General features: G+C 38.1%; 1 protein-coding gene across 1 annotated transcript in view; it reads left to right on the top strand.

Annotated features, from left to right (window-relative positions):
• The window catches only part of Dis3l2 (DIS3 like 3'-5' exoribonuclease 2), a 341977-nt gene that overhangs the window by 84461 nt on the left and 243082 nt on the right, over window positions 1-14434 (top strand). The gene's annotated exons all lie outside the window — the stretch shown is intronic.

Below are 14434 nucleotides of genomic sequence, written 5' to 3'. Positions count from 1 at the left end.
CTTCTGAAGGATAGCTGTATTAGTTATAGCAATATAGGCTGTCAATTATTTCTTTTTTCAGGGCCTGGCATACTTATTTCCATGAACTCTTGACCTTTAGTGTTTTTGCTGAGAAAACTGCTGTTTTTTCATGGTTTTGATTTCCTATATATCTTGGTGCTTTTCTCTTGAACCTTTTAGTATTGTTTCTTTTCTTTTCTTTTCTTTTTTTTTTTGATATGGTCGTGGGCCTGAACTCTGGGCCTGGGCGCTGTCCCTCAGCTCTTCAGCTCAAGGCTAGTGCTCTACCACTTGAGCCACACTGCCACTTGAACCACAGCGCCACTTCTGGCTTTTTTTTTCTTTCTGCTTATGTGGTGCTGAGGAATGGAACCCAGGGCCTCATACATGCAAGGCAAGCGCTCTACCACTGAGCCACCTTCCCAGCCCTGTTTCTTTGTTCTATACTTTGGCAATTTCGCTGTTATATGTCATGGAGAGAGTCTTTTCTGGTCATGTCTATTTGTGATTCAAAATTCCTGCTATATCTGGATATTCAGTTGTTCTCAAGACTTAGTTTTTTTCTTTTTTCTGTTACTTCAGTGTGTAGGATCTCTATGCCTTAGCCTGTAGTTCTTTGCTCTTATTTATTTTAGTTATGTTTAATTTTATCCTCTTACTGGTAGCCTATATTTTGTATGTTATGTCCATCCTTTCTTATTTCTTAAAATTTTAGTCTAAATGTACTAATTCATCAACTTTTTCATCGATCCTGATATTCTCTTTCTTTGGTCAGTTGTGGGGCTTGAACTCTGGGCCTGGGCACTGTGCCTCAGCTCTTCAGTTCAAGGCTAGTGCTCTACCACTTGAGCCACAGCACCACTTCCCTGATAGCCTTTCTTCCACATGTTTTAATCTATATATAAGGTTTTAAGGTCAGTTATTTAACTTTCTGAGCACGTAACATATTATTTTTTTGGGGGGGGGATTCTTAAAATTTCTTAACTCTTCATTGTTTGTTTTTCTTAAATACTTTGCATTGTCTTCCTTATTTCATTCAGATGTTTGTATCCTCTTTAAACCCACTTATCATTTAAAAATCATTCTTGCTGGGTGCCAGTGGCTTAGGTCTATAATCCTAACTACTCAGGAGGCTGAGATCTAAGGATTGTGGTTTGAAGCCAGCCTTGGCAGAAAAGTCCCCATGCGACTCTTATCTCCAATTAACCACTCAAAAACTGGAAGTGATGCTGTGGCTCAAGTGGTTGAGCACTAGCCTTGAACACAAAGAGGCTTAGGAACAGTGCCCAGGCTCCGAGTTCAAGCCCCACAATCGACTAACAAAAAATCATTCTTTTGAAATCTTATCTGAGTTTTTTTTTAAGTGTTCTACAGACTGAACTTATTTTTCAGTGAGGTCTTGATTATTGAGGTGTTTCTCTAAGATGTATTTGGAATGCTCTTTGCTGCAGGCTGGTAGGTTGTAAAAGAATTTGAGATCAGATACTGCAGTTAAGCTTCTATACATGTAAACCCTTTAACTATAAATGAATTTTATCTTATTTGACAAGTTAGTTAAATTCTTAGGTTATTTTTTTCTGAATAATGTTATATACCTACTTTGATACTGTTTAAAAATTGTTGATTTTCTGAAAGATGAATAACCTCTGATTCAGGCAAGCAATTGAAATTATGTCAGTAGACTTGTACCTGGATTAAAAATATAGAGCACATTAAAAACATAATTCTTCTGTGAGCATTACTAAAGTGACTTCAAGCTTGTTCTTTACTAAGATTGAAAAATTGGACATTTTCCTCTGATAAGAGTGTCAGTCACCCTAGTCTACCTCCTTGTTATGGTGATTGGTTCAGGAATAGGCATGTGACAGAAATCAGTCCTATCAAACTGGTCCTGGGATTGTTTTGCAGAACACCCCACTGGGGTCTTTAAGAGAATGGGAGCTACTGACAATCTTTATCTTTCTCTATGAAGACAGATGCTCCCCTGAAAATGGAGCCCATATTACTGAGGAAAACAGGTTCAAGATACATACATATGCATATACAGTCTTGTACATACCCTCTGATACCCTTAGTCTGTTCAGATTGACTTGATTACATAAACTAATGTTGCATTAAAAAAGTTTTAGCAAGGATTTAATTTAGTGTAACATGGTTAAAGTTGGGAGAAACGGAAAAGGGAAAAACATTTCCTGTTTCCCATTCAGTAAATGGGAGTTTGAAACTGCTAATGTTACTTTTTAAAAAAAGAAATCATTTGAGATTTTTTTTTTGTCTCTGGAAGCTAAAACAAGCATGACAAATACATTGATTATATTTTGGAAACTCAGTCAACATACAATAGAGAGTAAGATTCAAAGAAAAATGAAGTACACATGTATACTTATTGTTGAGATAAGTTACTACTGAGATATCTCAATAATTATCTCTTCCTTCTACAGAGTCTTCAGGTATGATTTCAGTTTTCTGTCTCTGTTTGAAATTCTTCCTTGGGATTTTCTTTTTTCTTTTTTTGCCAGTTCTAGAACTTCAACTCAGGGCCTGGGCACTGTCCCTGAGCTTCCTTCTGCTCAAGGCTAGCACTCTATCACTTGAGCCACAGTACCACTTCTGGCCTTTTCTGTTCATGCGGTACTAAGGAATCAAACCCAGGGCTTCATGAATGGTAGGCAAGCACTCTACCACTAAGCTACATTCCCAGCCCCTTCCTTTGGGTTTTCGTTTCCATTTTTCCAATATATGCTTCTTGTATATCTTATAAAAATCTTTTCCTGTGATTTATGACTTGATGGTTGAAAATTGCAGCCAATATTGTGTAATGCATATTGCACAGTGACTTTATCTGTGTGTGTGTATAGGGGATTGTGGGAATACTTATATTCATTGGACAAGTAGTTTGGCTACATAGCATTTATCAATATTCAACAAATATGTATTGAGTAAATATATACTGTATATTAGGTATACACAGTATATATTGCAATGAGAAAATGGAAAAATTTCCTGCTTTCATGAATCTTTCCACTGGGAAAGACATATTGATATATATTGAAATAGTAGATGTAAAATCCTCAGTGGTAAGAACAGAAGAGGGAAAATAAGGGAGATGAGTTTGGAGGTTGAAGGATTGATACTTTAAATAGAGTGACTGGCTCAAGAAGGCCTCACTGAGAAAGTTATTTTGAGTAAGAACTGAGTGAAGCGTGGGAGCTCTCTCTGTGGTGACAGGGAGAACAGCAGCAGAGCTTTCCAGTGGCGCTGGAGGAACAACACAGAGTTGAGGGGGAGAATCATGGTAGCTGAGATCAGAGGATGAGAACGTAGGGGTAAAATTATCATGTAGGGCCTCTGTTTCCTTGGTAAATTTTTGTTTTAGCTTTGGTTTGATGTGGAAAGGCTTAGAGGAGTTAGAGAATTGACAGGTGACAGGACATTACTGTTTCATAGGCTCTCTGTGACTACTGAGTTGGGGAAAAAAGGGAAAGAGTATAAGTAAGGAGACCTATAAGAAGCTGTTGCCCCATGATCAGATCAGGGATGATAGAGACTGAACCTGGATGGTGTCAGTGATGGTAAAGCCAGAGGATTACCTGATGGATGTGCTGTGGGGTGTGTGGAGGGGGTGTGTGTGGAGGGGGTGGTGGTGAAGGAAAGATCATTTGAGTGCTTCATTAAGGTTAACACTGGTGTTTTTGGCCTGAGTAACCTGAAAAATGGAGATAGTTTCTACTGTTTCTATTAATTAAATAAAGGTTTTGTGGATGAACTATGATAACTAATAGTTTCTAATAACATGCCTTTGAGAACATCTGCAAATGTGTCTTTGGGATGATGGTGCCCCAAACTGGGCATCAGTGGCTCACACTAGCTGCTCAAGAGGCTGATATCTGGGGATCATGCTTCTAAGTTATCCTGGGCAGGAAAATTTGCTAGAGTCCATTTCCAAAATAACCAGCAAAAAGCAGGGCTAGAGGTGTGGCACAAGTGTTAGAGAGCTAACCTATAGGCTTAAGGCCCTGAGTTCAAACCCTTGTTTGTCAAAACAACAACAACAACAACAACCCCCCAACAACCAACAAAAACAAAAAACCCATGGTGCCCATAAGCCTTATTTTATAATGAAAGAGACTTATTGGCAAGCCATATCTAGAACTCCCTCTGGGAATATCATTTGCTTTTCTTGGCTCCAAGGTATTTCCTGAACAGTATATTATACTTTGTCCCAAATGTGCCATTAAGGGATTTGAAAGTTTGTTAAAATATGTGTGGCAGAGAGCACTGTCACTTAAGCCTAGTTAGAGGAGCCAAGAAAGGAAAAGCAGTTCCTAGTTGAACTTGCTGACACATACTGCTGCTGAGTCAGAGGCTCAGGTGTTGGACTTGAGGGCACAGAGCCTTCAGCTGCCACTGTCCCCATGGTTCTGGTTGCTGCAGGTGCCTGTGGGTAGGGATGCTTGTGAATCTTTTGGAATAGCTCGGTGATGCCAAGTTTATAGCACCTCTTCCCGCAAGAAGAATATGATAGGATTTATTTGCTGGCATAGACTTTTCCATGCTAGCATAGAAATACTCTTTTCATAAGTTTTAAAGTAGCATTCTTCAAAGATGGACTTTATGTTTGAGGAGAAAATAAGGTTCAAGGTTTTATTGTATCAGTAAACAGGGAACCGGAAATGTTTTGTGCATAAAGTTTGGATAAACCAGCATAATGGAAATGTTACTTGATATTTTCATTTAGGATTCCATTTTTATTTTATTTTTTGGTTACAGGGATTTTTTTTTCTGTTTACTCCCCAGTTTTGAAATACAACATATTAATTTTAAAAGGAAGGAAAGAAAGCTAACACACACCAAACAGTTTTGAAGTGACCAATTCTTCTTCTTAATTCTGGTGAGTTGACCTTAATTTATGCACAGTGTAGACAGTTTTCCTTATTTCTGAGTGACAGAGGGCACTCATAACACTGAAAGGATAGAAATGTCCCTGTACTCTGCTTTTGCATACCTAGCTAGGCCTTCTCTTTTTTATTTGGGCATTGTGCATTTTCTTGCTTAGATTGATATTTTCAAATGAATCTTATGAACTTTATGACAATGAACTTTATGAAGTTGTATTGAAAACTGGAGTTATAATTTAGATTTGAAGGCTTTGATTTATTTTAGAAAAAAAACTCATTTTAAGTGTTTTCCAATTTTTTCACTTATGTTTATTTACGGTTGCCTCATATGATGATAATTTTGATAAAATACCTGTTGACTGTTTCCTGGTCTGCAGATACGAAGTGGCAATGAAGACATTGGAGTATTGTGTAGCATCATATGGACATTCATTTTAATTTTGGGTTCTTGCTACATGTTAGTTATTTTATTCATTTCTTATTTTTTTATAAATTTATTTAATAGCTGATTAATTTCTCATTCTCTTCAGAAGAAAAGGAAACCAGTATTTATTGAACACATTTCATGTGTAAAACATTGTAGGAAACTCTGGGAAATATAAGAATGCTATCTGGTAAAATAGAAAAATATATAAACAAATACACGGAATATAGTGTGGTCAAGAAACCTTACAATGAAGGTGTATCCATAGGCTAGCAGTGAATAGCAGAACATCTCTGCAGAGAAAGATTTAGTAAAGGGACAGTCACCAAAGAGCTGGGTTTTAAATTCTGATTATTTGCCAGGCAAACAAAAAAGTGTAGAGGCATTTCATGCAGTGGATGTCAGTGGTGGCAGCTGTATGTTGGAAACGCATGTTTGTTTCATCTCTTGAGGGAGATTTCCTCCAGGGAGTTCAGAAACATGAGTGCTGGACTTAGAACTCTAGATCTACATGTCTAAACCTGTTTCTTCTCTTGTGTATCTCCTAGTGTCTTTGTATGGACCAGATCTATTACTGTGTGTTAAAGCATAGAGCAGATTTTGTAGTATGAATGTGACAAGTTATAAAAAAAAAACAACCAAAAAAACCCTTAGTGCTACTGAACTTAGGATTACATGTGTAATCCTAGCTACAAAGGAGGCTGAAGCCAGCACTGGCGGAAAAGCCCATGAGATTCTTATCTCCACCTAATCAGTAAAAAGTCAGAGGTACAGGTATAGCTTAAGTAATAGAGCACCAGCCTTCAGTGAAAAAGCTAAGGGACAGTGCTCAGGCCCTGAGTTCAAGCCCCAACATTAACCACCACCACCCCTCTCCCTGAAAACCTTAGTGCATACTTCCATACTCAGTATTATATTTCAACTCTCTTTACTTCTCTAGCTCTTATTACTTGTTGGACCCTCTTTATTAAAGTCTTTTTTCAGGGCTCTGCTTTCAACTTCCTTCAGTTTACACTTGGCCCTGGGACACTTTTGCTTAACTGCCAGCCCCTGGTGGACAAGCTCCCCCTTATCTACATCTTTGACCTTCAGCCTTTAGACTTACATTTCTAGTGGCCTCCTAGATGTTCTTTACCATTTCAGATATTCTGTTTTGTTTTTTTTTTTGGGTCCGGTCATGGGGTCTGAACTCTGGGCCTGGGCGCTGTCCCTCAGCTCTTCAGCTCAAGGCTAGCACTGAACCACTTGAGCCACAGCGCCACTTCCAGCTTTTTTCTCTTTGCTTATGTGGTGCTGAGGAATCGAACCCAGGGCCTCAGGCATGCAAGGCAAGCGCTCTACCACTGAGCCACCTTTCCAGCCCCAGATAGTCTGGGTTTTAAGACCAAATGTTTTCCCTCCTATTGAACTGTTCCCTGCTGTTTCTTTTATCTGAGTTCAAAGCCTTGTGATTAATTTTGATCCTCCTTTCTTTCCTCTTGCTTTAGATTTTCCTTCAGGGTTTAAAGTCTTCCAACTGAGATGATGATGATGAGGAGGAGGAGGAGGATGAAGAATAGTAATTTGTTATACTCTTATGATGTTCCAGGCACCTAAAATCTTTTTATGTATTATCTTTATTCCGACAACTATTTTTATGATATTGTTGTCATTTTAAAGATACCAAACTACGCTGGGTGACAGTGATTCACTCCTGTAATCCTAGCAACTCGGGAGGCTGAGATCTGAGGATCACAGTTTACAGCCAGCCCTTGCAGCAAAGTCTGTGAGATTTTTATATCCAGTTAACCAACAAAAAGCCAGAAGTGGAGCTGTAGCTCAACTAAGTGGTAGCATGCCATCATTGCATGGAAAAGCTAAAGGAAAGCTTCCTAGCTGAGTTCAAGCCCCATTACTGGCACACACAAAAATTAATTTAAAAATCCCATGGCTCCTTCTACAGAGGTTAGAGCAGTTCCATATGCTACAGAGCATAAGATTGCCCATTAATGGATAAACAACATTGCCTTTTTCTCTCATCACACAAACACACCATTTTCTTGCCCACTTTTACCTTCTAAAAGAAAAGCAAAGGTGCATTGCAGATTTATCTTTGGTAAAGTTAGCTGCAGGATATAGCTGACAAAAATCTCTCTCTCTCTCTTTCTCTGTATGTGTGTGTGCGTGCTATGGGAATGATGTAAATAAGTATTGTAGTGAGCTGCATCTTGAGCCTTCAGATGACAGGTGGAAGTTGTTTTCAGAAATCAGTACTCTCCAGTGCTGTCTGTTTTTACTTTTTATTTTTGTTAGAAACGTTTATATGATGTCCACTCTACCCAGTTTATGGAAGAAGATACAGTGAAGAACTTCTGTGTGACCCAGTGATTCAGTTTCCTCACTGTTTCTGTTTAGGTGAGAGAGTAACATACATCTCTGAGGGAGAACTATTCCCACTGAGCATGCACTCAGAATAGTAAGTGTAGTCAACTGCTTCTCATGTCTATAGAGAAATCAGAGGAGTTTTTAAAGTCTTTAGTTAAGCAGGACAGTGTACATTCAATTTCCTTGGGACCCTTCTTTTTACTCCAGTTTAATTGCCTTGAGGCTTTCAAATAGGAAGAAATTACTCCTGCCTGTAACTGGCTAAGATGTGAAATGATTGTGTGATAAATGATAGTTTCTGGATTATAGAAAATCTAAACCATGCTTGGAATGATCAGTGAGAAAGCCATTTTAGTTAATGTGGTTAGGGAAGCCTCTCTAAAGGGTAGATATTTAGGCAGAGACCAAAATCAGAGGCTGAGTTCTGTAAAGAGTTAAGCAGAGAGCTTTGTAGATAGAGGAACAGCAAGGACAAAAGCTCTAAGAAGATTGTAGTGTTCTCAAGGATATCTCTAGGGTAGGAGTGTGGCTTGTAAAGGAAAAAGTTATAAAAAATGAGGGTGGAAAAATAGATAAGGTCAGATTTGACAAGGTCTTGTGGCACCAGCAGTAAAAGGAGCCTGAAAAGGCCTTAGGAGAATGACAGGATCTGATTTATGTTTTAAGTCAGTTATTGTAGTAGTTCAGCAAGGAGCTAAACGTTGCTTGGGTTTGTGTTGTAACTAGAAATGCTAAGGAGATGGAACTAAAAGTAGGCCTTTGGGTTTTCTGCTAGATTGACTATGGGGACTGAAAAAAGGAAAGTTAAAGCTGATGCTATAATTGGGGCTGGAACAACCAGACAAAAGGCCTTATCACCTACCGAGAGAGATATCCTTGGGTAAGGAGTGGCTTCTATGAGGATCTAGATTCTTTCTTGGGAAGTTCTTGGCTGACATACAAATGAAGACCTCAGATAGGCAATAGAATATAAGTAAGAAGTTGGGAGGAACTATTGAGGTTAGACATTTGATTTGGGGAGTCAATAACATATATTTAAAGCCATGAATGAGATGGACTCATCCATAAATACTTGTTATCTACAAAAGTTAAAACTTGCTTAAAAACTCAGTCACAATTAATGACATCCATTCACTAATCAATATTCAAATCCCCCTGATTCCCTTCCCTTACTTCCTTTTTACCCTTTTTTTTAATTTTTAAAAACAACTGGTTAATTAGAGTTAGGATCTAAAGAAAGACCACATTTTGTCTTTGGTTAATATATGACATATATGTTAGTCTATAGGCACTCTCTCCCACTCTCCTTTTCCTTAAAATTTGTTGGTACAGTAGATCACCTTCCTGTAAGATTTCCCATTCTGCATTTGATTGAGTATAACACCGTGGTGTTCTTTAATATGCTCCTCTGTTCCCCATATTTCTTTCATCATCAGATTCATTTTCAGTTTTGGTGGGGAATATTGCATAAGTGATGATATGTACCTCCTATAATAGTGAATCATGAGGCACTTGGGTTCTTTTCATGATTTTCAAACTGATAAATGGATCAAGATATTGCTACTCTTATCCATCTATTATAAACTCCTTCCCAGGAAACTTATTATTTCAGAAATTTTTGGTGTTCATTTCTTAAGTCTTTTATTTCAGTATGAATGGCCAAATGTTGATACTGAGACTTTTATTTATTTATAATTTAATTTATTGAACAATTTTTACCTCATTAATTTTTGGTACAGTTTGTTCAGGAAAGGGAAGATAAATGCTTAGAATGCTCTAGGATTGACCAGAGAGAGACTTTTTGTGATAGTTCTTGAATCCTTTAGATAAGTAAGAATGTTTGTAGCCTTTATTAATAGCTTCTTGTTCTCCTTCTATGACAAGCTATTTCAGGTTTATATTATACATGTAGCAAACTAGATTTGAATTAGCCATTTCTCTAAAAAGTCCTGCACTCACTCTTAACCAACATGCAATGTGGACAAGTTCAAGAGTGTACAGGTTTTATGTTCTGTGATCTCATGATGATCTTCTTTCCCTGTGCCTATTGTTCTGTTATAGTGTACTCTGGGTTAATAAACTAGAATGAAAATACCTTAAGATGCAGCATGTTCATTTATATTTTAATTGCATAGTTTTAAGTGACTTGATTCATAATTGAAATTCACAAGGTCAAAACTTGGTTGGTTTTTGAAAGAATTATATAGTTATATTAACTGTACTCTGGATTTTATTTTCCACTGATCTTTTCATTGGCTTTTCCTTGATCATTGTATGTATGAGTCAAAGTATAACTGTTAGTATGTAGGTGGACAGAATCGTAATGACTGCAGAAATGTATATATACATATACATGTATCTGTATATGTATTATACATACAGATACACATACATAGACATACACACACACACACACACACACACACACACATTTTTTCCTTTGTGAAGCAATTAGTAGCAGAAATAAATAGAAAATAGAAACTAAAGGCTTGGCCCTTTGTACATTATCTTTCTAGGAAAGGGCCTGATGGCATTTGTTTCTGTGGTCCTGGCTTCTTGGGAGGATAAGAGGATTTTTTTGAGCCCAGGGGTTTGAGACCAGCCTAGACAATGGACCCATTTGGAGGGAGGGAAAAAGGGAAGGCATGAGGCAGACAGACTGACTAAAAGTCACTTGCTAGTCTATCTCTAGCCTGTCACTCACTTTTCATTTTGGTGGTGAGTGTTTTTCGTTCATTGTAGGGCTTGAACTAAGGCCTGGGCCCTGTCCCTGAGCTTTTAGGCTCAAGGCTAGCACATTACCACTTTGAGCCACAGCTCCACTTACGGTTTTCTGGTGGTTAATTGGAGATAAAAGTCTTACAGGGTGGGCGCCAGTGGCTCACACCTGTAATCCTAGCTACCCCAGGAGGCTGAGATCTGGGGAACTCAGTGTGAAACCAGTTGGAGCAGGAAAGTCCCTGAGACTCCTTAGTTAACCACCAGAACACTGGAAGTGGAGCTGTGGCTTAAAGTGGTAGAGCACTGGCCTTGAACAGAAAAGCAGGGACAGTGCTTAGGCCCTAAGCCCCATGACAAAAAAAAAAAGAAAAAAAAAAAAGAGTCTAATGGACTTTCCTGCCCACAGTGGCTTTGAACTAAGATCCTTAGCTCTCAGTCTCCAGAATTGGTATAAATACAGGCATCAGCTACCAGCACCTGGCTGGTGAGCTCCCAGTACCTTTCTCTGTGAGATAAAGTGTGTGAGAGAATGATATAGTAAAAACAATAGATCAGCGATCAGGTTAGCAACCATGCCTTAAATGTAGGCTACACATACAAACCTCTTGCTGTATTTGAGTTGCTCTGACAGTGCCCATGGTTGTGCTAATTCTAAAAGTGATCAGGTCTTTCCATTTCCTAATGAATGCTGTTCTTTCTGATGGAAGCTTAGCATTCCATTGTGTATATTCATTTTCTTGATCCATTCATCTACTGAGGGGCATGTGTGTTGATTCCATATCTTAGCTATGGTAAATAATTCTGCAGTGAACATGGTTGTGCTGGTAGCTTTAGTGTGGCCTTGTTTGTGGTCATTTGGGTAAATGCCCAAGAATGGGATTGCTGGGTCATAGGGGAGCTCTATGTTTATAGTCTTTTGAGGAACCTCCATACTGCTTTGCAGAGTGGCTGAACAAGTCTGTAGTCCCATCAACAGTGTAGTAGCATTCCCTTTTGGCCACATTCCTGCCAACATCTGTTGTTATTAGATTTCTTGACAGTGGCCATTCTAACTGAGGTAAGGTGGAATCTCAATGTTGTTTTGATTTGCATTTCTTTTATGGCCATAGATATTGAACATTTCTTCATGTGTCTATTGGCCATTCTTATTTCTTCTTAGGAGAAGTCTCTCTTTAAGTCTTTAGCCTACTTATTGATGGAGTTGTTTCTTTGAGGATTTGTTTTTTTGGAATTTAATTTTTTGAGCTCTAAGTAGATTTTAGATATGAGGCCCTTGTCTGATGTATAGCTAATAAAGATCTTCTCCCAATCTGTGGGCTTTCTATTTATCCTGCTAGCTATGTCCTTTGCCATGCAAAAACTCTTCGTTTTTAGTGCAATTTCATTTATCTAGCCATTGTTTCTGGATCTTAGAAAGCTTCAACCTGTGCCAAGGAGCCCTCTGTCCCTTCCCCTGTCCCTTCCTGGAATAGTTTCAGGGTATCTGGTCTTATATTGAAGTCTTTGATGTCTAGGATATTCTTAACAGAGGATCACAGTGGCGTAATAGCTATGTGCATATGACCATATAAATGATGCTTATTGAAATGAACTCCAAGAAATGGAAACTAGGGTTTGTTGTTTTTTTTTTTTTTGTCAGTCATGGGGCTTGAACTCTGGGCCTGGGCACTGTCCCTCAGCTCTTCAGCTCAAGGAGAGCATTCTACCAATTGAGCCACAGCATCACTTCTGGTTTCTGGTGGTTAATTGGAGATAAGAGTCTCGCAGACTTTTCTGCCGTCTTTGAACCTCGGTCCTCAGATCTCAGCCTCCTGAGTAGCTATGATTACAGGTGTGAGCCACCGGCAACCAGCTTAGGTTTTTTTTTCCCCTTTCTTTTTTCCTGTTGCATTCCCTGTTGTTACTGTACTCTTTGTCTTGTATATAACTTTATCTGATTTGAGAAGGGAAGGGGAATCACAGAAATAGTGGGACAAAGGGTGAACCAATTCACCAATGATACTTACTAGACTTCATTGTTGGAAATGAACTGTAGGAGTTGAGGGGGGGGGGATGTGGGAGAAAATGAGGGAATGTTCAAAAAGAAATATACTTGAGCCAGGTGTTGGTGGGTCATGCTTGTAATCCTAGCTACTCGGGAGGCTGAGATCTGAGGATCGCAGTTCAAAGTGCCTGGGCAGAAAAGTCTGTGAGACGCCTATCTCCAGTAAACCACTGAGAAAACCAGAAGTGCACTGTGGCTCAGGTGGTAGAGCACTAACGTTGAGCTGAAGAGCTGAGGGACAGCACCCAGGCTCAAAGTTCAAGCCCTGCGACCACAAAAAAAAAAAAAAAAAAAAAGAAATGTACTCATTACCTTACTTACATAACTGTAACCCCTTTGTACATCACCTTTACAATAAAATTTGAATAAAAAAGTGATCAGAGCAGATGTTTGTAAATATTATTGAATTTCTCAGACTCATTTAAACAAATTGAATGGGTTTATTGATTTGAATGGGGTTGTTAATTTGAATGCTGTCAGATTCTTTTTCTTCTTAAGTTCACCTGTATTTTTGAATGATCTACTTTGTGAGAGGCATGAAACTAGGGTTTGTGTTCAAAGCAGAAGGGCAAAGAGTAGAGCTGCTATATGTATCAATATAATGTTCTAACTGTGGCTTTATTCATTTGTTCTTGTATGAAGGTGTCTGAGGGAATCTTTTTGGAGACTGCTTGTCATAGTCAGTTTAACTTCCCTGCTCCTTCTCTTCTCTCTCTCCCCTCCTTTCTTTATAAACAACAGCAAAACTTTGTACCAGTAACTACTGGGGCTTGAACTCAGTGCCTGATGTTGACTCTGTTCAAAGCTAGTACTCTAGCCCAGCTCCATTTCCAACTTTTTTTTGGTGGTTATTGGATGGAGATAAGAGTCTTAGATATCACCCTCTTGAATTGCATGCTTCATCCATATCTTTAAACCAAAGAAAATGATTTAGGGATGTAGCTCAGATAAAGAGCACTCACGTGGCATGTATAAGCCCCTGAGTTTGATCCCAGCACTCTCTGTCCCTAAAAAAAAAGAGAAATAGAATCTTATTCTATATTTCTTATGGAAATGATGAATAATGAATGAATCTGACAAGAGTTTAAACATACCACAAATTCTAATGAAATTTCATTAAGTACTTTTAGAGTTTGGAAACAAAGATTTTTTTTCTTTTTTAGTTACTAAAAGGCTTAATTTTGCTCAGAAAAATTATTTGGTACAAGTTTTCTGTTAGAACAAGTTTTCATGTAGTCAGTGTTTTCAGAACTTTGGAGATATTTTCTGAGAGTCTTCATTCTTATTGTGAATTTCTTTATAATATTTACTAGATTTTCTAGTTGAATATTACAATATTAATTATCTGGTGATGGTAATGTTAATTGGAAACTGTGGCAATAAAATATTTTGGGAAGGAGGTAATATTCTTTTCTACTTTGGAGAAGATGACGATCTTTCATTAGGAGGATCTTTGTATTGTCTCATTTGACTGTTAATCTGGCTTGCTAAAAGTAGTTGTCTATTTTAAAACCTCAACAGACTCTTAGCACTGTCAAATACAAAAAGGGGAAGGAACTGCCAGAAAAGCTCACTGATTTATTCAGGCCCCTGATCCAAAGCTGCTTCCTTAGAAACATTAAGGATGTAATGTTGTAAGCCACCCCTTAATTACCCTACTGGTGAACTAGCTCATCTTCCCTGTTATTTATTCCCTTAATCTCTTCTTTACCAGTGATTTTATTCTCATTACATTTATGTTTGCACTTATTACTGATAGACTTTTGATTGAGTTCCTACCTGCATCATTGACACCTAGAAAAATGCTGTGTACCTAGAAAGGTACCATGTAATGATTTGTTGAATTATTAAAGTGTTTACTGTCTGTCACACCATTAAGATATAGGTTTTATTAGAGTGGGCCTTCCAACATTTGTTTTAAAGAATGTGCTACAAATAGTGACCAAATTTGTTTATATGTTCATATATACATGTGATCATAAA

The sequence above is a fragment of the Dipodomys spectabilis genome, unplaced genomic scaffold (genome assembly GCF_019054845.1).
Source record: "Dipodomys spectabilis isolate Male_0828 unplaced genomic scaffold, ASM1905484v1 ptg000051l, whole genome shotgun sequence".
Lineage (NCBI taxonomy): Eukaryota > Metazoa > Chordata > Mammalia > Rodentia > Heteromyidae > Dipodomys > Dipodomys spectabilis.
Note: the sequence above shows the minus strand (reverse complement) of the source record. Positions and strands in the feature narration are given on the sequence as shown.